This window comes from Anser brachyrhynchus (assembly GCF_964034855.1).
Source record: "Anser brachyrhynchus genome assembly, chromosome: 2".
Taxonomy (NCBI): domain Eukaryota; kingdom Metazoa; phylum Chordata; class Aves; order Anseriformes; family Anatidae; genus Anser; species Anser brachyrhynchus.
This window is the reverse complement of record NC_137695.1, coordinates 42,374,590-42,396,757: the sequence shown is the minus strand read 5'-3', so window position 1 is coordinate 42,396,757 and position 22,168 is coordinate 42,374,590. Positions and strand designations below refer to the sequence as shown.

General features: G+C 42.1%; 1 protein-coding gene and 1 long non-coding RNA gene across 5 annotated transcripts in view; one reads left to right on the top strand and one right to left on the bottom strand.

The window, feature by feature from the left end:
- SLC4A7 (solute carrier family 4 member 7) overlaps nt 1-22,168 on the top strand; it is a 144,993-nt gene that overhangs the window by 17,629 nt on the left and 105,196 nt on the right. The window lies entirely within an intron of this gene.
- LOC308190562 lies at nt 4,591-8,747 on the bottom strand. 2 transcript variants are annotated; one of them, XR_013947323.1, is made up of 3 exons: nt 8,071-8,747; nt 6,371-7,827; nt 4,591-4,950 (listed from the first exon to the last, which is right to left on the bottom strand). It is a non-coding gene; the product is annotated as an uncharacterized lncRNA (long non-coding RNA). The 2 variants fall into 2 exon arrangements; XR_013947324.1 differs by having other exon boundaries at nt 6,371-8,204; nt 8,314-8,747.

Here is a 22,168-nt window from a genome sequence, read left to right as displayed (position 1 = left end):
GCATATGCATTTGTAGCATGTAGCACAGCAAAACCAGGCATCATTTGGGTATGAGTGCATCTGTGCTGGGAGGACTGTTGGAGCAGAAGTCTGTCTAGTGCTGGCTGTGCTATCTGCTGTCCCTTGAGTAGCAAAGGAAATGTAACAGGACTGGGAACAAATGACTAGAAAAACAAACAAACAAACAAAACCACATTATAGAAACAGATAATTTCATTAGAAAATGTCACCTTATCTTTTGGCTTTAGGAGTTCTATAGAATGGGCTATCAAGGGAAACCTTGTGAAGGGCTTCCACAAAGGGGGAATTAGCCAAGTCCTATTCAGAGAACCATATGCCTGTGCTGAAGAGTTAGCAAGAGTCCACTCTGCAGAGAGCTCTCCCACAGCAGCCATGGGGTTACGAAGCCATTCAAAAACAATAATGCTTTCAGGCTTTGTGCACTTCCTATCCCCATGAAGGACCATATACTTTGCTTGGGTACTCAGAAGAAAATGTTTCAATTAGCCCATTTTCCTGACCTACCAGAGTGCTAACAGTTTCCCTGACAACTTGACTACACTAATATCTCTTGCCTTTTTTTTTTTTTTTTTCTATGCCAATTTCCCAAGGACTGGTAGTTTCAGTTAATTTCCTCTTGGGAATATAGGAGTGGGATATTATGTTTGTTTTCCTGTGGTGAATTCTGCATGAATGGTTCTCCGTGCACGCAGGATGCGGGGAAGGGAAACTTAGAAAAAGCTTATCAAACAGAGGAAGAAGGGGAATAAAAGGGAAGGAATGGTGAATTAAAGAGGCTTTTAAATGGAGAACAGTGAAAATGAAGTAATTCTCTTACTATGAATAACTTCTAATTTTTCAATTATTCACATTTTTTACAATTGTGTGAATTATTATAGCAAACAGTGTTGTTAGTTCATAATACTAATTCCAATCCCATGCCATCTTCAAAGAGTAAAGAACTGAGATGTGGCAAAACATCCATGGTTTACCACTGGACTCTGATTTTACTGAAGAGGCTTAAGAGTCACCATTAGGAGCTTTGTTTTCAAAATCATTTAAGCAGTATTGTTATATAATTGGTTACTCTGGAGTCCAAGATAAAAGGTTCTACAAACCAGCTGTCCCCTTTAATCCTGGGTTCCCAAGAACTGCCCCAACATCCACCTTGTCTTCAAAGCATTTTCACGGAGGACTTCAGCATCAGGGAACTGTGTCAAGTGAATTAATGCCCAGTTCTTCCTCACCTGCTCCATCACACAAACCTTGTCTGCTTTAGGGTCATGGCGAGAGATTACAAATACGTGGAAGAGCAGAAGGGTGGATCTAAACTCGGGATTCTTCCTCTAGAGAAAACTTTTCTGCCTGGGAACTGGACTATTTCCACGGTTTTAGCCAGTAGAGGGAGATGTTACACGCGTGTAAACCACAGGCTCTGCGTGAGGTGCCTGTGCCCCTCTTAAAGGGGGGCACCAAGCCCAGCCCAGCAGACATAAATGGAGGAATTCCTACATCCCTCCTACATGTCACGTCCCTGGTTGTTTTAGTATGTCTTTCAGAGCTGCTTTCTTCCACAAGAAGCTGAAAATATGTGTGGAAAATTCCGTAAAAATGAAGTTGTTCCAAGCCTACAATGAAAAAAGCAAGAATTCATTTATTCAAGCAAACTAGTGGTCAGACAAAACACGTATTATTGTGTACGGTTTGCAATGGCATGTGAATGGTTTCAGGTGGATGTTATATGGCCAGAAAAGCTGTTCTGTTAGCACTGTTACTAGTATTATGAACTAATGATTAATAATGATAGCAGTGAACTGCAGGGAGTGTACAGAACAGCTCTGAGGTGTCACAGTATTAGTGGAAGAACACCATAGGCCTAATAATTCCTATCTTTCTTTGTAGTGGATTGAACTGAGGCAACATGGGAGGAGAGCTGACACGGATGGCAGCTACTTTTCTCTCAAGTGTCTGTGTACATGGGGACACAAGGGTGGTACTTAGCATACACTGCATGTGGAAGAGGGAGCTCCATCATGACTCTTGGGAAATTTTCTTTTACCTGCCCTTATGTTTGGCAGCTGGATTCCAGGTCAGAGGGATGAGCTGGATATTTCAGCCAGTGCAGTCAAAGACTATACCTCTTTCCCTCTTTATGCTGAAGAAAGATTTCTTGGGAAGCGGGTGGGCAGGGGTTGCTTCAGTGCATATTATCTGTGCTAGTTCACTTTCAGCCACAAAGTGAGTTTACTGGGCTGAGAGGCTGTCAGACTTCCATGGGGATTTCTGTGTTCACTTTAAACATGATGTAATGGCTGATTGATTAAACTCCTTTTGCTTCATTTATAGCAACATTAGATTGCATTAACAGTTTGGAGACCCAGGTATTTTTGTCCCTCGTACTGATATTTGCAGAGCTTCTTTGGGGCCATGTTTTGAAACGTGGATACTAAGTTGCAGATGTGTGTTTGAGTTTGGTATGTCCTGTAGTTCTGTTCTTGGGCAGCATCTTGTAACCATCTTATCCAAAGGAAAAAAATTGGAAAAGGTCAGATACTGCCTCAGGCTTTACTTTAACAACCCCCTCTTATTGATGTGCCTGAATAAAAGCTGCAGGATATGACCTTGATGTCTTCTACTTTAAATGCCTGTATTGAAAATATGAAGTGTTCTTTGTGTATAATTTTTTCTTATTCCTTGCTATTTTAGAGGCTTGCTTTTTGTTCTTTAGATTATATTGGATGCTGGCTTAGTTCTGTAACATTCTCGTGGCAGGAAATGTCTGTATATGGAAATCTTGCAACTAGACTTCAGTAATTCCCACAAAGACTGACGGTCCTATGCAGTGACTATGTATATTCTGTCCTCATGTTGGCAAGAGAATTCAATTGTGTTCCTACAATGGGATAGGATTTAAAGCTTTTAGCTGCTTTTGTTTCTTGTGGAAATGATGGCTTCTGGCCATCTGGGCAGAGAGTGACATGGTCTTTTACACAGGACTTTTACCCATGCTAGGGAGCTGTTCAAGCTTGATTTTTAAACAAAAACTTCCAACTTGATATGAAAAGGTGCTAGGACCTAATCTTTTCCTCTCCCACTTCCCTCAGCAGCTCAAACTCTAACGTACACTTACAGAAATTAAAGGACTTGGTGGACACTGAGTAAAATGTCAGCACAGCCAGACAGATTTAATCACTATCTGACAATCTCCCAGCCTCCCTGGCAGACAATGGCCAAATATCCATGCAAGCCAACCCCTTAATATCCTGATAGCACACTTGCAATGAGGATTAATGCTTCTAGTATTCATTACAAAGTTCCAAGTCAATAAGAGGTGAAAGTACTCAGGACAAGTGGAGTTTAGACCTTTCCAGGAGGATAATAGTCACCACTGTCTCACATCACTCATGATTTTATTTAAAGGAAAGCTACAAAGATAAGTGAGTGATCGTGTTTTTGCCTGTGACTTATTAGGCCCTCCCTAAAATCAGTTCACTACTTGTGGCGTTCAAGTTTATCCTGACATCATGGTATTTCCAGGCCAATCTGTTCTCATTCTTTGTGTCCTTCATCCTCTGCTTACTTTTTCCAGGGCTTCTTGTTAACTGATGTATTTGGTCGTATGTGCCCTGTTGAGTCAATGGGAAGACTCTTACTAACATCAGTGAAACTGGAACAGACCCTTTCCATTTTCCTTCTCATATCTCTTTTTTCCCGTCCATGCTGTATGTCTGTGAGTAACACTCATGCTGAAATGGGACACCTCTGTCTCGCATCAAATTTCACTTTTTTTTTCGATTCTGTAGAAAAGCTGCCTGTAATTATCTCATCAGCTACAGATGCCAGAAATGCTTCATGATTATTTTTTCTATTTTTCATTGTGTTTGATGTTTAAATGAGTTTGGTTGTTAGATTCTTGGAACAGTGATCAATTTGTTCTTATGACCCATGTAGAACCTATGATAATCTATAATTAACGTATCTAAAATCAGTAGAGCATGGATTTTCTTTGTTTGCTGCTGAAGTCCTAAGATAACAGCACTCGGTATGTGGGAGGATATCGTTGTGCTAAATTGTGGAGTTACCTGATAGAGAAAAACAAAAAACAGCACAACAAAATAATCTATTGTGTACTTTGACCACCTTGCCTGCATTTTCCTTTTTAATCTTTCTCTGTTAGGGGTACTGCTTGCACAGATCCAGCTTTAGATACGCTTGTCACATTGGCCTTAACAATGGTATCTAGACAAGCTATAGTACGTAATCTTGAAGGAGTAGAGGTGCATTGAGGAGATAGTCTTTTCTTTCCCAGGAATTGTATGGTTTGCTCATTTGGTAACTAATGGAGTCTGGATACGATTTAGGTAGAAAACATAGCCCCAATATATAGCATATATTAAAACCAAACAAAACAGCCCTCAAAACCCCAATTCTTAACAGTTCTAGAACTGCCTGGCACAAAATAATCCCATTTCTGCTGGCCATGTGTAATGCCTGTTGCTTACAGCAGTGGTCTCTTTTGTTGTTCCCCATTGAAAGATGGTAAAACTGGGGGCAAACGGCCTGTGTGTTATTAGCAGGGCCAGGAGCAGAAGTTGAGTCTGTCTGCTTTTCTTGCTCTGGCACTTCCATACCTCAGAACAGATGTAAGTATTGTCCATAGAACTTCCTGAGCATTTATTTTTGAGAGTGATATGGGAGACTGCATTTGATTTGGTCATAGAAAAAATGCTTAGCAACTGGGAATAATTTTATTTTTTCTTATTTATTTATTTATTCCTCTCATTTAGTTATCAGGGCCCTTAGGGAATTAATGCCTTATGGCCCAGCCTCCCCCAAGGTCTCCACCCAACCTGCCAAGGGCACCTTCACAAAAGTCATGGGAGTTGATGCGTTTTCGGGTGTGTTTCAGCATGGCAATTCCCCTTCTCCAGCACTGGTCAGTATGGGATGCTGTAGGGGAAGGCACAACATGTCTTTAATTAGTATGTGTGAGATAATCTCTTCCTCAAAGCAATCTCCTCCTTGTTACAACACAATCTCTAAATACTAAGCCCTGGAGCACGTAGTTAGTTGTCCTTCCCATTTGAAAAAAAAAGTGGTTATTGTAACTCTGCTTTATAAACGTATAAACCCTGGGAGAGTCTTGCCTAGTTTGTAGCTTCAGTGACACTGTCAGACTGTCAGGTTTGGACGAAATTCTTATAATCTATATAACAACATTCTTACCAGCTCTGAATTTACCCTCTTGCAGTTTGCTTCAACATTTCCTTGTTCTTTAGTTATGAACTAAAACAGGTTCTGCTTTAACAATTTTCTTTTTTTTTAAACCAACTGATGTTTTATTTACTTGTATTACTGTGCCCCATTCACCTTTTGTCTAAAATCAACTCTAACAGCGAATCCAAGATCCTGTCGAACTGTGCTTTTTTCTCAGGGAAACCAGGCAGCAAAGCATGAAAGCCTACATCTATCAAGGCAGGTGGCCAGTTCCTCTGTGGCAGTGGAATTAGGTGCCGTCATATCTCATACAAAGCCTGGCATTGGCCAAGTCCTTGAAATGACTTTAACCCTTAGTAAGAATCAGGTATAACACTTGGTGCTCCTGATGGTGTGGTGAGGCACTGGCACAGGCTGCCCAGAGAAGCTGTGGATGCCCCATCCCTGGAGGTGTTCAGGGCCAGGCTGGATGGGGCTTTGGGCAACCTGGTCTGGTGGGAGTGTCCCTGCCCATGGCAGGGGAGTTGGAATAAGATGATCTTTATGGTCCCTTCCAACCCAAACCATTCTGTGATTCTATGAATGTGAGCCTGTGCTGCAGCTTGAAGGCTGTGTGATCCATCTGTCTGGGCTGCACTGCCGTTTGGGACCTCTTGATGCAGAGTGGCAGCTTTACTGCAGTTTAACCAGTTGCCAGCTGTTTGTTGAGCTGCAATAACTGACCATGTCATGCACCCGCCCAAATTTCAAAGAAAATATGTTGGCTTAAACCCATGACAAACAGATTTTAGCAGCATAATGCCCAGTCCTTTCTTTCTTAAATAAGCATGTCAATGTCCTAGGGTTAACGTTTCTCAGTGTTTGTTTTAGTTCATTTTAAAAACAGCGAGCCTGACCCTTCTCTCCACGCACCTTCTGGAGTCAAGTGGGCACGCTGGCAAAGGATGTGGGAGATGCCAAAATGCCAGTCTACTAGGAGCTAGCAAAGGGAGCTCAAGGGGGTGGCTGAAGATGATTCCTCAGGGAAGAGCTGGGTCTGGTGAAGTTGAAACTCCCCATTTCAGGTGTGGTGTTACACAAGCAATAATAATGCTTTCCACTGAATTGTGCTGGTACCCCTCTATTGTATACAAAGTAAACAAGAATTACATACCACACCTTCCTATTCTTGCAGCTGGAGCTATTCTTCTGATATCTTTGATGTTAGTTCACTTTTCCGTTCTTTAGATATCTTTGTTTTCCATTTTCCTTTTCAGTCCTCTCTGCTTGTTTTTAATTCTTTGCCCTTTTTTTTTATTTCTGTTTCCTTGGGCCAGACACATTAAGACCTCAAGATAAACATATGAGGGGATTGGTATTTGGGTAAGGCAAATCTTTTGTGGCCAGGAAAAACATTTCTGCTGTATGAAACTATTGTGGCTGAAACCGTAGAACTAACAGGTGACATTGCAGTGGAGAAACCACACGGATATTCTGCACAAATACTAGATTCCAGGAAATGTAAATGAGTTATCTTTGTTGCAATGTAAACTCAGATTCCTGCTTATGTAGCACTTCTGCTCTGCACTGATGGATTAGAGAGACTTTTTCAACAGCTCCAGGATTTCAGACAGCTGTGTGTGGTTACTCTGGAGCTCCTGTATGTTATCCTCAGCCTTCTCATCAACGACATCCCTGCCATTTTTTACTGGGAGTCTTGTTCAAAGCTGCTAACTAAAGGGTGTTTCACCTATCAAACCCCTGGAGCTGCCTCTGCTCAGCAAAGCACCCAGTTGCATTCCCAGGGTAACATGCCACTGCCATTATAACCTCTGTTATGTTGGACCTGCCTCTGCCTCCTACTCCTTCCTGTACTGAGGGCTGTATTGATCTCAGCAGCTGAACAGGTCCCCTTTCTGAGCTGGGCCAATGCCTTGAGAGTGACTGGAAAGAAGTCAACAGCCAGAAATATAATATGTGCCATCCAGAACTAGTTCATTTCAGTGAACTGGTGGGCTAAGACCACCTCTATATGTGCCCTGGAAGTTCAGGAAAGTTCTCCAATAATACTTCTTGGAGAAATTCAGCTCAGTGAATCTGTACCAAGAACTGGAGGATGCAACCAATTTCTTCCTCTTGGATAGGGCATGGATGCTGTGGCTTCCGCTTGCCTGAAGCCAACTGGAGTGATCTGTGAAGAGAAAACAAAGAAACTGTTTATATATACTTATCTTTACTCTTATGAAAAGGCTGACTTCTATTAGCTGGGCACCTCAGCATTACTCCACAGCTTCTATCTGTCCACCTGCTTAAACAGGCCTGTCAGTATCTTCCCTCTGAAGCGCTCCCGCCCATCGAATAGTTAGAAGTCCATATTGCTGAAACACATTCTCTGTTCAAGTGAAGCCTGTAATACAAATAGGTCTGTTGTCATATGACAGTATAATCTTACGAAACAGTGCACTGACAGGATATAATAAGGATGTGTACATGTCTGTTCACATAAGGTCTCTTCTTACTATTTGTTTACTAAGGAAGAAGGGTGCTAAAATTAAACCCGCTTTTAGTTCAGAATAATCCCCATGAAAGAGTACTTACCTTTGGTCCCGTGATCAGAGCTCATCATCCCTTCTGAAAGAAAAAAATACATCTTTTTTCAGACAAGTTTGAAATAAAATGCAAGTAGTGAGGACTTCTTAGCATGTTTTTCATCAAAGTAAAAATCACAAAACATTTTGAAGGCATCAGCATTTACTGCTGGCAGAGCCACTGGTGAAAATAATTCACCAGGTCTGCAATGACTAACACCTCTGAATTTCGCTAGGTGGAAAATGCAGAAGGAAATGAGTGCCAGGTAACATGATGATAGCTTACCTGCACATGGTCTCTGTCTCTGGAGGGGGAGGTACACGTGTTACTGAGCCATGAGGGTTCGTCAGTGCAGTTGTCCACCACGGCCACTGTTCTTGGCCCCAAAGCCATGTTTCAGCTTGTACAACTTACTTTACCTAGCCATTGTCAGCAAAATGAGCTCTAGATGCAAAACTGAACTCCTGCCAGTGACGTCTGAACAGAGTATGGCTATGCCAGGAGGGATTAATTGTAATTACACCATACCTCATCTTACGTCATTCCTCCTCTGCTCTGCTGCCGCCTTGCAGTCGGTTCTGCCTCGGTGCCCCGCTTCTATCACAGCAGGGGATGGCAGCAGGATCATACCCCAAGTGCTGCTGTCATCTCAACCCTCCTCGGTGTGTCTTGCTGCCTTACTGTTGTGCAGAGCTGAGGGAGAACCTGGATACGGGCTGCTTGGCCTATGCTTCCTGCTCTGCTGTAGAGGAACTGGTGTGGTAGACCAGTATCGTCAGAGCAGCATACACCACTTCCTGTTATATGATGCAGAAGTATGAGCCTAAAAGTGGCTGTTGGTGTTATTTTCCCATGCCAAAGTCAAATGTATTCTGCTGTACAGCACTTTCCTGGTGGGGCTGTTTCAGTTCCAATAGTTACATAAGTACACAACCTTCGGGTTAACCCTTAGGGGGCTGGTATGTGAGCATGGCCTTTGGAGCAAACAAACTCCAGAGAGGAAGATTTAAAGAATAGCATGCTGTGTCCAGAATACCTTCCTGTTGGATATTTTCATTCATAAATAACGCGTTAGAATTCTTGGGCTGCACCAAAAGCAGCGTGGCCAGCATGGTGAATGAGGGAGGTGATTCTCCCCCTCTGCTCTGCTCTCCTGAGACCCCACCTGGAGCATTGCGTTCAGCTCTGGGGTCCCCAGCACAAGAAGGACATGGACATGTTGGGGTGAGTCCAGAGGAGGGCCACGAGGATGATCAAGGCCTGGAGCACTTCTCCTGTGAAGACAGGCTGAGGGAGTTGGGGTTGTTCAGCCTGGAGAAGAGAAGGCTCCAGGGAGACCTTACAGCGGCCTGCCAGCACCTAAAGGGGGCCTACAAGAAAGCTGGGGAGGGACTCTTTGTCAGGGAGTGTAGTGATAAGACAAGGGGTCATGGTTTTAAACTAAAAAAGGATAGATTTATATTAGATATAAGGAAGAAATTCTTTACTGAGAGGGTGGTGAGGCACTGGCACAGGCTGCCCAGAGAAGCTGTGGATGCCCCGTGCCTGGAGGTGTTCAAGGCCAGGCTGGATGGGGCTTTGGGCAACTTGTTCTGGTGGGAGGTGTCCCTGCCTATGGCAGGGGGGTTGGAATGGGGTGATCTTTAAAGTCCTTTCCAACCCAAACCATTCTATTGTTCTATGATTTGAATTTCAGCTCCAGTTCACAACTTGAAGCTCATGATTTCTAAAGGGATTATTTATTTTCCCCCACTCCCTGTTGAAAATGTCACTTACTGGCTAGGCAGCTTCTGATGTGTTCTGGAAATCTGCTAGGTTTCCAGAATGCAGAGTGTAATGTCTCTAAGTATCAGACTTGAAAACTCTCGGGTTGGATATTGGTATCGTGAATCACTGATGGAAATTCAGCCAAAGACTTTGAATAATGTGCTCAGAATCACATATTTGTAACAGTCAGTGATACAGGACATATTTCTTAAGTATCAATCCTGTGCTTTGATCATGGTTCCATCCCTTCTCCAGTGGTTAAATAATGAAATATGACAGCATACAGAATTCAGGCTTATTTAAATCTTTTGCAGATAATTTTTGTTGTTTTTGTTGTGGCTAGGTACCTTTTAGAATCCAGTGAATTGCTTTACTCCTGAAAAAAAAAAAAATTAAAACCATTAAGCAAACCAAAAGTGGATCTGAATGATTTTTAGAAGAGACAGCAAAGAGGAGAGGTATCACCGCACAGGGCAGGCTCTTCCAAGACTGTGGACATATGTATTCATTTGGCTGGCCGTTTGGAAAATACCAGTGTGGTGAGGGTGAGGACAGTCTGTAAAAGCCTGTGTGATTTTATTCTTGGCTTGCGTGTTTTCACTGTCAATGAAAATACTGCGTGTGATTCAGTTTCTATGAACTGAGTGAAAAAGCTACAGGTGCCAAATTTGAGGTTGCTTTCTATGGCCATCTTAGGTCCAGAAGCACTATAGAGGTTGTGTAGGTGCTGGGGTCAGAGCAGCAATGCCTCTAACATGGGGGTGCTCCCCCCATCTGCTTGCCAGGAAGACCTGACCACGGGTGTCTACAGAGAGGAAAACTACAGGCTTGGGCAACTGGGGTCTGAGCAGATCTGTTGGACTGAAACTCCTCTGTAGCACAGGAAATGTCTGCCTTCCTCTTTTTTCTTTCTTTTTTTTTTTCTTTTGCCCTGTGCTAAACCCCAAATCTGTGAGTGCTTATGCACGTACTTAACTTTACTACCGTGAATAATTCCGTTCAACTCAATAGGGCTATTCATAGTCAGGCTGAGCATGTGTGTTCAATGTTTGCAGGATCAGACAGTGCAGAAGCTGGCTGCTGCGCCATTTAGGGCTGGTAATTCCATCCCTTAGGCCCTGCTGTCCTTGTATGGAATGATTTCATTTTATACAGACTTTGCTTCATTTTCCACGTGTCAGCCCTCAGTACGTGTGCTATTAGTGCATACCAGCACTGAATACTCTTGCCTTAGGTATCGCATGAAAAGAAAGCAACTTAAAAGTGGATGCAAATTTAAGCTGAATTCCTGTCCGGTATGCTGGCCTGATTTAAAACATCCAGAATACTTTAATGCTGAAAACAGCATTCATCTGTTTTGACAAAGGGGCCTGCCTGTTTTATGTTGATTTTTTTTTATTTTCTTTTAGTTGATTTGCAATGTGTAAACTCCTGGAATCCAGAGCAAAGGTTTGGGAATTATTGTACAAGGTGAGGTGTAAATACAGTAAAAGGCAGTGCCCCCCCCGCCCCCCAAAAAAAAAAAATAAAAAGAGCTTGCAATCCTTGCAATCAAGCAACAACTATCTTGATTTGGCCAAAAGGAGTTGAATAAAAGCACAAGATGCATAAAGAATCTTTAAGAAATATCAAATTGGGGGATTAAAGCTTATGCTTTGTGTTGGGGTTAACCATGAAGAAGAATATAGTCATAGCATACAGGGCTGGAAGGGACCCAGAGCAGTTACTCACTGCTGCCCCAATTGCTTTCAATTGTGATCTTCCAGAGCGCTCATAGCTCCCTCCAGTTTGACATTGTTTGCAGATGTAGTGAGTCTTTTCCAGCTTCCCACTCACAAATGCATATATTAACCAGCTGGCGCCCTAGAATCGTGCTCTGCCCCACACAGGTTGATAAACTTTCCCGTTTGACAATTGATAACTCATTGTTCTGGATATGATTTCTCCATGCTGTTTTGCATCTGACTTACGACGCTGCCCCGGCTTGCCTATGAGAACATTACATGTTGCGGTGTCAAAACCTTGACAAGGCAGCTGTGGAGCATTTCTCCACTGGATTTTGGGCTTGCTGCTTGCCTTAAGGGAAAGTGACGGAAGTGACTTAATACTGGCAAATCCCTGCTGACGTGTCCATATCTCTGAGGTGCTTACATAAGAGCTGACTGATTTGTTCTGCTGTCTTTCCAAGAACCAAAGTGTTAGGTTAAGTGCTCTGTCATTTCTAGGATTCTCCTTTCTGTCTGTTTTCATGGATCAACACTGTATTCACCCTCTGCTCTTTATAAAAAGCCTCATCTTTTCTTCGCAAGCTCTCAAAGGTAGTCGCTAGTGGCTCTGAAATATCTTCAGAAAGGTCCTAAAATGTTCTAGGCCAAACTTCACCAAACTAAGTGAAACCCCTAGTCTGCTCTCTTTCTTTCCTTGCCCGAGTTATGTCTGCTTTGCTGGTTATGTTCTGTCTGATCACAACTGATTTAACAGTGTCTGCTAAACAGATTAGTGGCACAGCAGGTGTCACTGTAAAGGGCTTATGCTGTTGCTGAATGTAGGTGGTAAGACAGCAATATGCTGAACTGATAGAAAGGCTGAGAAACTGGGAGATCTTGGAAGTCAGAACCAGAAGAAACAGAGTAATGAGTAGGAAAGAAGAGACAGTGGAAGAGCTCAAAGGTGGGAGACGTCATGAAGAAAATGTTTTGTTGAGGTTATTCTGACAGTGAAACAAATCTACTGTCCCAAAGGGCAAAGAATGGAAGATCACAGTGTCTGTAAATGTTGATGTCTCTGAACACAGCGGTGTCTTAGAGAGTTTATTTTCTTTGAAAACAAAGCTGGAGACTTCCGAGTAGCCCGGGTATAAGGAACGATAGAGAAGGCAGTGTTTCTCATGCCTGTCATGTGCTTGAGGTGCTGGGGCTTGGCCAGTACCAGACTGGTTCCTACCTGTGCTTCGTAGGGTGCAAGAACTAGCTCCGACCAGATCCTGTGTTTTGAGACCAGCTAATGTCCGTCTGTGCTGATAGCTTAGTATATTTTTCTTAAAATGTACTGTCTACCACTCAGTTTGAGTGGAAATAGGGAAGAGACAAATACAAAAGGGAATGATATGTGTCAAAGTACACAACTGTGTATGGATTTGTTCCATCCTCTATCCCCTGCTTTCTGTGGGGGACGCATAAAGCCCAGTGCTGTAACTCTTCACTCTGAATATTCACACCTGGGTGGGCATGACTGAGAGACAAGGTTCTGAAGGATCAGGTCTCCAGCTCAAGACCACTTATTTTTGAATATTTTTGGTTAGTTGCAGAATATGCTGAGCTATATTTTATTCTCATTTAGCCTCATTTATTCTGTTTTCCTTTTTGTCAAGATGAAGTGCAAAAAATATCTTTCTCTTCCTCTTGTTCTTTGTTTTTCTAAAGAGATCTGGTTACAGCTTAATTAGAATGTTTGCATCTAACCCATTAAAAAGAATATTTCACCTGTTTTCTGTGGCCAGTTCTTGTGAAGAGGGCTTGGAAAGCTGACAGCCTTCTACAAAAATGGTCCAAATATAAGATGGTGGTTTCAGCTACCTTGGATTATTTACACTACCAGCTTTCTAAGGGTTAATTAAAGTGCATGATCTTGTTACCAAGGATGATGAAACCGATTCACTTATCTGCCAAACAAAGAGCTTTGTGGTTTTTCTTTTTGTTGCTTTGTTCCAGCATTATTTTATACTTTCAGCATGTAATTTGTTCTGATTTATTCCATTATTAATTGCCCATGCAGGTTATATTGTGATGGTCATTTTTAACCACGGGCACCTGAAGTACTCAACACTGTACCTTTGAATAATTCTAACCATCACAGATACTAAGTAATTTGCAAAGCAGATACACCTCCATTTTTATTATTGAAAAATCAGAAACGGCTGATGCTAAGTAATTAATGACAGAATAAATTTTCTTGTCTGTGAACACTTTCCGCACAAAGCAGTTTTCCATTCTGTGGTGATTTATCAGTTGTTGGTATGGAGAGAGTGAATGGGTGAACTATTTAATTAAAACACTGATAAACACCAGATACTGGAAAAATTGAAGAATGTGTTTGTGAAAAGGGAGGAGAAATCATTTCCTTTTTCTTTATTTTGCTGCTAGCTATCTTGACTGTGGCCACTGTCAGCAGGTGAAAGGGTAGTTGATTAGAGGAATGGCATATTCCTCTCATATAAAAAAAACAAACTCACAGTACCAGGTGGTTGTTGTAGTTAGACGAGATGCAGAATTTGACTGAGTTTAATAAAAATTCCATGCATTTATAAATTATTTCTTTTCATAGCACAGTGCTTCAGAATATATTTACCACTGAAAAGACACAATGCTTATTTGTATATGTTGTAATAATAATTACTTTTGAAATTTATGATAATTTTTTTGAAAGATTGGTACAGTTCTTCAGATAAACAAGAAAGTTGTTAATATGGAAATCAATCAAATGCAATCAATCAAATATTGTGCCATACTGCTGATGGTAACTCAAGGTAGTAGTTAAGATCTACAAGGAAGGATGTTAGTCTTTAGTCTAGGAAAAAGAAGTCAGAGGAAACATGGAAAAAAGTCATAAAACACAGACGAAGTGGCTGCAAAATGGAAGGAAATGAGTGGTTCTGTATCTTATCTGTGCATAGTGGCTGAATCGCAACAAGTAATACTTAGGCTAGATGCTAGGAAGAGCTGTTTAATAGCGGGGGTAGTTAGCACTCGCAGGGTGATTCCGCAACCTCCCTTGGCAACCTTCAGGGGATAAGGCAATAAACTGCTCAATCACTGTGCCAGGAATCACATAGGCACAGCTGATCCTGACTAATGGCAGGAGAGAGAGGCTCTCAGTCATACAGTTTGATTTTTGGTGGTCCTGTGTGAAGCCAGCAGTTGGACTCAATGATCCTTGTGGGATCCGTTCCAGCTCAGGATATTCTGTGATTCCGTGATTCTAGGTGAGGCTCCTTCTGGAGCTGTATTCTGTGATTTCTTCTAAACAGTGCCCAAAACAAACCAGAGCCCCTTCTGGCAATTAAAACAGCAGGGGCTTGCTGAAGTGCAGCAGCATGCTGTGTCTCTGAGCAAGGTCTCTGTGTCCATTTCCCAGATCAGTGTATATCTAGTTCTCCTGATGATTTTCTTGGGGCACTTCGAAGTCCCTTTAAGCAAGGAACTACTCAGACGAGCCAGAATCAGCCAACCTGCATGCAGGTATTGTGAAAGGTGCTGCACATACTCTTCGGCACTGATCTTTTTGGTACCTGGGTTCTGCTCACATAGAGTCTTCCTCCTCCACTAACGAGTCTCTTCCAGGCAGGGATGATTGCCAAGTGAGCCACACGATGTCTGACTTTGTCTTCTGAGGCCTGGGCTCACATCCTGAGTGATTTGATTTTGATCCCCCTGCCCCTGTGCTCAGCTCCAGCTGGTAAAGATGTGGAACCTTAAGGCAGAAAGAGAAATGTGCATGCTGTCACTGTAGGTCACAGGCCAATGCAACCTGTCTATGGTAGTTTCCTTACCTTTTTAAGTTTTAAATCCAAATGTTAAGAAGAACACCGACATTTATAATAAATAAATAAATACATAATTTTCTGGTGACCAGCGATGATCTGCTTGAATTAGAGTATTTTCTGCAGTCAGTGTTCATGACCTTGTAGAAGAAAGATTGTCTTCCTGTGATAGGTCTTGTATGTTGGACTAATCCAGAGAGCTTTCAAATTGATTTTGATTCCTCCCAAAGCAATACATGGTTAAAATCAGATGAATAGCAGCTGATATACAGCACTCAGTATGGAAGATGCTGGCTTGACCAGCTGTAATGAGAAGTCTCATAATTCTCCTTGTATCTCCTACTTTGTAAGTTCATTAGAAGCAGATACAAGATAAAATATCATAATGGGCAAAAGATTTCCTCCTCAGAATTCGCAGATGAGTGGTTGAACAGTGGAGCAGTTCTGTGCAAGAAGGCCATTGACCAGCCCTTCTATGCAGCGTTGTCTCCTGGGGCATGGGAAGAGAAACTTGCTGGTGGGAATTAGCAGTGGCTCTATCAAACTGGGTAACTGTGGCTTCTTACTATATGCTATAAGAGGTAGAGGGAAGTGCTACCAGTGTCTCAGCTTTGCATATAGCAAGTTGTGACCACTTACTGAAGCCCCAGTCATTTCCCACCAGCTCACCTGCTGCCCAGTAAGGAGCCACGTGTGTTTTAAGTTACCACCTGCAAGCTGCTTGGAAGTGCCAGCTGTTTGGGTGCGTAACTAATTCAGTTACTGGCTACAGGAAATGTTAGGATGTGGACAGCAGAGGGAATAATCCACATCTGGTACTGGGACTTGGTAAGCATGTATTCCTGACAGGGCACATTTCTTCAAATCCACAAGGTATATAAGTTTAATGACTCGGATTGAATTGTTTGATATTCAGTGAAGCTTAGGCTTGGATCCTCAAAGATACATAGCTTCCCCAGTTGCTTGGGTTAGGAAGTAGGCACCTTAAAAGAGATAGGGGTAAAAGGCCACTGACAATGACAGAAATAAGTTTCTGAGCAGTTCTGCATGGCTGACAGGCATGCAGGTGGAATTTCACTGGGAGGCTGGGATATGAGTGAATGCCACGTGTATTTGAGCGAGGTGTTTTTGGCACTGCCCTAAGCGAGGCATGTTTTTACCTGCTCTCACTTATTTTAAAAGTATCGCTGGACTCAGCTCTTTTTTTTTTATATGGTTTTGTTTTCCTATGGGATCATAAATACATGACATGGTGAAAGCATGATAACCTGCAGCATCTACGCTGAATGCAGCTGGCTGCAGAGGGATTCTGCTGAAGTTATGCCAACCCGAGGCAGCTCTGTTTATGCTAACAATGACTCTGTATCAGTTTTTTAATACATAATCACATCTTTTTTCTTTCCTAAAGGCAAGAAAGCACTCTAAGGGGGACATAAAAATGTTCTGGCAGTACCTCTGTGCATGTGTTGGAGGGAGGAAGAGTTTTTTAAGGCTTATCAAATATGTTTAATGGGAAAGAGCAAATAATTCTTTCTGCAAATATGACTAACTGTGAGAAAACTTTGCTGAGCGTGGTTCCCAGTTTTGATTTTGCTTATTTGCGCTTATGTAAATCTGAAATATACACACTGAAGTTATCGAAGCTGCACTGACTTAAGCGATTGCAGAATTTACATCAAATTGTCCCCAGAGCTGTTTGTGCTGCTGTAAGAAGTTACAGTTCATAATGATAAATGAGCTGATATGTGTATGGGACATTCTTTTGTGGATAATATGAGATACAGAGACTGCCAATCTAATTCTCTTGAATGGATTTTTCTACAGCAACACTGAAAATAGTTCATTTCCCTTTAGTTGTACTTAGGAAGCTTAGAGATGTAGGAAATTTACTTGTAACTTAAAAACAAAAACAAAAACAAAACACCCTTTCCTTCAATGGTGTTTAGGTGATATCCTTGTGATCTTTTTACAGTCCTCAGTTAAGGCAAAAACAAAAACAAAACACCCTTTCCTTCAATGGTGTTTAGGTGATATCCTTGTGATCTTTTTACAGTCCTCAGTTAAGGCATAAAGCTGACAATTTTTCAGGCCATTTCTGTCCCTAAAATACGCCTGACTAAGAGGCCCCATTATAGCAAAACTAGCCTTTTCTCTTTCTGGTCCAGGGAGCAGAAACAATATTTTATTTGGATTGGTCTATCTCTAGGGAAATAATAACTTGCTCCTCCACCCTTTGAACTTGCTAGGGATTTGTTGCAACTTTTTGGTAAACTAGCAGTGTTCCACACAAAGCATTAGATCTACTGTATCTAACATTAGATAGGACGTGTTTGATCAGAGAGTTTTCCTTAGGCAATGGCTGAACGCAAAGCTAAACCAAATCAAAGCAAGAATCGAAACATTTTATGGAAAGCCCTCAGTCTCTTTTCTCCCTTACATTCTCTCACCCTTCCTGTGATTAATAGATTTAATTCATTTGTTGTTCTAGTAAGTCTTTACTCATCCATCCTGCAGCTGAAATCAGCATTACTGCATTGCCAAATATGTATTTCCATAAAAAATAAAGCCTTAAGCCCAAGATTGCTATTCATTTCTCTTTCTCTCTCATTGAAATAGTGTAACATGTATCCAGTACTAATTCTTCAAGAATGTTAAGTTTGTAAGATGTGTTGTAGTTGTTTGCAGTTATGAGATCCAAAATGTGTAATACTTAGCATATCCAACATGTATAGTACTTAGCCTGTGGAGATGCCATATAAATAATCTATTGTATAAAAACAATGATACTGACATTTAATCATGAAGCAGGAGGAGGTATATTTCCCCAGCTACAAACATACTTACTGGCTAAGCTGGCAAATAGTTAAACTTGGCCGACTACTTGCAGGAAATGAAAATGAGCATAAATGCTTTCATGGGTGTAGAAACAAACAAAAAGAAATCCATGGTTGGTCAGATTCAGATTTAACAAATAATATCCTTTGCAAGAACAGAAGAAAGATAAAACCTGACTTGAAGTTCTGATAAGGGATTATTAAATGACTTCTATTTCTACAAAGCTGTTCCAATAAGATAACATAAGAAGCAAACATCATATGCACAGTAGTCAATAAACATAAAGTTGGTTTCAGCCTGGCAGCGGTGGTTTGTATGATACAGGCTCATGCTGGCAGCCTCAAACCATTTACTTTGGTGCAACACTGAACAGTGAATACAAATCAATCTCTGTTAGGAGAACTAAAGAGAGAGGCTACAGTGCTTAGGCTAATCCCAAATAGAGGAACTCAGGCCAACTGTTCGATTTCTTTATGCTTGTCACCACTCTTGGCCAAAGTGACTAAAGCCAGGTCTGACACTAAAAGCTAGGATTGTTAATGGCATTGGCTGCTTAGCTGTTCTGTTTGTGCTCAGGTTTTTGTAACATGCCATTAATATGAGGGACTACCAACACAAAATACACTGTGAAGAGCATCCTACAAGCACCCAAAGTACTGTTCAGTAGGACCCTTTTGCTGAGCTCCATGTCCCATAGATGCTGTACTCAAGGACGTGTTTTTCATTGCAATAATAATTTTCTATTCCATAAATTTCTTGACATTTCATAACAACCTGTCATTGCTTCTCAATTTTGTCACCTTGTCACCCTTTCCATTTTAGGTGCAGTTGTATGTCTATTTCAGGACTGCCTTCACCAGAGGAACAGTTAAGGAGGTGGACTGGTGCTTTTGGGTCTGTGTGAGAGATGAGTACGTGCTGCAGGGAAGTAGTTCAGGTCCCATCAGGAATGATCAGGAGTAGCATCAGAATTTAAGACTTGGAAGAGATGTTTCTCTGACACAATAAAAGCTGATTTATAATGAATCTCTGGAAGCCTGGAATCCTGGAAAGCTCTTGAAGAGAGAGTCATTGCTTTTCTATAAATATCTGAAGGAGGGGGGACTTCACCCAGGTGGGACGTATGGCCTTCTGTTGAAGGTGGTGATTGTAGACGTTGTGCCAGAAATAAGAGGGATGTCGGAAATAATAATCTTCCTGTTGGGCCAGCAGAACTACATCCTGTCGTCTTTGGCTGCACGTGACTTTGCCTCACATCACAAAGAAGAGGGAGCACTTCGCTGATGTGGGATGGCATTTTAGGGACTTTATTCTGAGCACTGAAGGAGTAAATGAAAGATATTCACATCTTTAGAAGTGCAGGGCTTTTCAAAAAACATCCTAGGAATGATATGCTTATACTGACACCATTGCAGTATCATAAATAACTGCAACGACTTTGGCCTCCCAGCCTTCCTTGGCTCACAGAGCCATGCAGTGCATAGAAGCAAGGACAGATTTCATTGCTGTCTGACCAGGCTCAGGATGTTGAGTTTGGTAGGCCTGGATTTTGTATTCCCATTGTACACGATCTTACTATACTTTGCACATATATGGGGCAATGTAGCTATGGGTGGAAGGGACAGAAGGTCACGATATTGGCTGGTAATACTTAAACAGCCTTTGTAGCTGCAAGAACACATTCAATACTGTAAAACTGGGTGAGGCTTCAAAAGATAATTTAAACTACGTAGAATAGTATTGTAATATGCTGATGTTAGTGCACTAAATCAAATATTTGTCCAAGTCCGTGCAGATACGGTGGAAAGATGCTAACTTGACCTGTGACATTTTGCTTTACTTGATAGTATATTGATTTAAAAAGCAAAAAGTTTACTAGTAGCAAGTCAAAAGAGACTGCATTAATAATAATGCATTTCTAAACCTATAAATACTTGCATATTAATTTGTCTTAAACATATATTTTTTTAATGGAGGAAAAAATCCAAATGTTTACCAACTCTGAATCAGTCAGTTTTGTTTATGTACAGTATAGACAGATAAGGAAGCAAGTTATGTGGCCTCATGAGCACTGAGTTATCCATGGGCTGAGTAGTCATTGGTTTTGCAAGTGTCTGGAAAAATTATCTTACATTCTGCAAGATGTCTGAATGCCATCCAGTGAGTACCCTGTCAGAATTCACTGATTGAGAAATGTATTTGGGTGTGGGCACATGCAAAGCTGTGCTAGCGAGCGCCTGTCAGCTGGACTGTGGAAACTGGCTGTGTGTGTGGTCTCTGCTCATCACAGCTGTGAATGAAAGGTGTTAATTTAACTGCTTGCTTAGGGGCAGTGGGGATGCCTGTAGCTGCACCCTGCAGATGGGCTGACAGCCTGGCAGGTGCTATGGTCCAGTGTCAGGATGATTTTCAGTGCTCTACTATCCTGGTGTGCTTCTCAGTGTAACTCCTTGGTCCTTTGCTACAGTCTGCTTTGTTGGGACATGCCTTTGGACTCTTAAAAAGTCATATTATGTATTCCCTAGCCATCTGTATATATGGCATGCCTTTAAAAGGAGTGGGAATGTAGATTTCAGATTTACTGACTGAGAAAAGCATGTACCACAGAGTACCTTGAACCCTCTTTCTTGCCATGTCCCTTCCAAAGTCTGGGTTTAACATAAGAACAGAGTTACTTGTTGTACTCAAAGTCTGTACCCGCTTCTCAATGTATATTGGCAATCAGGGACAACCCCTCAGATCCATCCTCAGTGGGCACAGCTGATGTGCCTCCACCTGGGTCTTACGAAGCACAAATGACAACACTGGAGTGGTGTCATCACCAAGTTCGGTGGGCACCTCTCTATTGCAGAGGAGAGGAGCCTGTGTGGTGTGTTTTCCTTACTTCTGTCAGGCTCTTGCTGTGCCTTTGCCTGGCATGTTTCTCAGCAGAGTCTGGTTTTGCTTTCCGTGCTGCAGAAACCACATAAATATTTCTTGTGGTGGGCTGCAAGAGGCAGTGCAAGCCCACAAGTCTAAGAGATCTTGGAGTCCTTTCCCAGGCAGCAGTATGGTTTCAAGACGGAGAATTTGTGTGGCAAGGTGGGCTATAGGAAACGGGCTTTGCAAGAGAGGGTGAATGCTCTGATGGCTGGGATTCCTGGGTGCTGGAGTTCAACCAAGGGACTGAAGTAGGTACTGCCTGAAGAACAAAGACGCTGTGGGGTAGTTGTGATGGCTGCTGGAGGATTGTTCTTATTAGGACTGGTCATGTAGCACCTGCACTGGCAGTCCGCTGTCAGAGTATGTCCAAGGAGTACTTAGTTTCTGCTGTCTTATTTTAGTAACACAGTCTAGACTTTGTTACCAGGACTCATGTTTGGGCCTGTTAACAAAGGCAATTTGGGCTGGCAGAGATTTACAGTATGTATCTTGCTGGAGGACTGTAGCAAGGAGAGAAGGAATGGCCTTTGATTTGTCCTTGCCTTATTGCTTGGAAAAAAAAAAAAAATGCTGGTAGTGCTGAGTCACCTCCTTTTCATCCTGAGCTTGGTGTTACTGAGGAATCTTTCAAGCTAGCTCTACATTCATGTAGAAATACAAATAGGAGGCAGCGAGGGCTCTGGTGTCAGCAGCATGCAGGCGACTTGCAGGGCTCTCACTGAAGCCAGGAAGAGTGGACTGACTTTGCTAGATCTGTGGTGAAAGTGGGCTCAAGGCTAGAACACGTGCCTGGGAGGAGGAAAGTAGAACAGCTGTTTTCTGTGGTTAGTATCACAGGCAAAGCACAAGACATCCCTCCTCTTTTCTATAGCAAGGCCTGCTGGCTTGGGTCACTCTGCTGCTGCTAAAGACACTGGCAACTGTAATGGCCGGAATGTCTTTTCATCACGCAACCCTATTTCTCTCTGCTGAGCATCACAACGATCCATGTTTCCCTCCTTCAGTCTAGACTATGGAAGCTCAGACACAGTGAGCATATATAATGGCTAGTTTATTTCATACTGCTGAGCCCAGCAGTAACAGAAATGCTCCTTACCTCACAACTATTTTTTTTTTCCTATCTACCGCTACTAGTATTGGCAATAGCAATAGGTACAATCACTGGAAGTACTGTTACTGATATGTACAGCACGTAGTCTGGGAATGACTGCTCTTGCCCTTTATTGGATCTAGGATATGTCATTTTTATTGTCTCATGTCTCCAGTTGAAATTCCTTTGTTCTGTATTTGTACGGTATCTCGCACAGACACAGCCAGTGC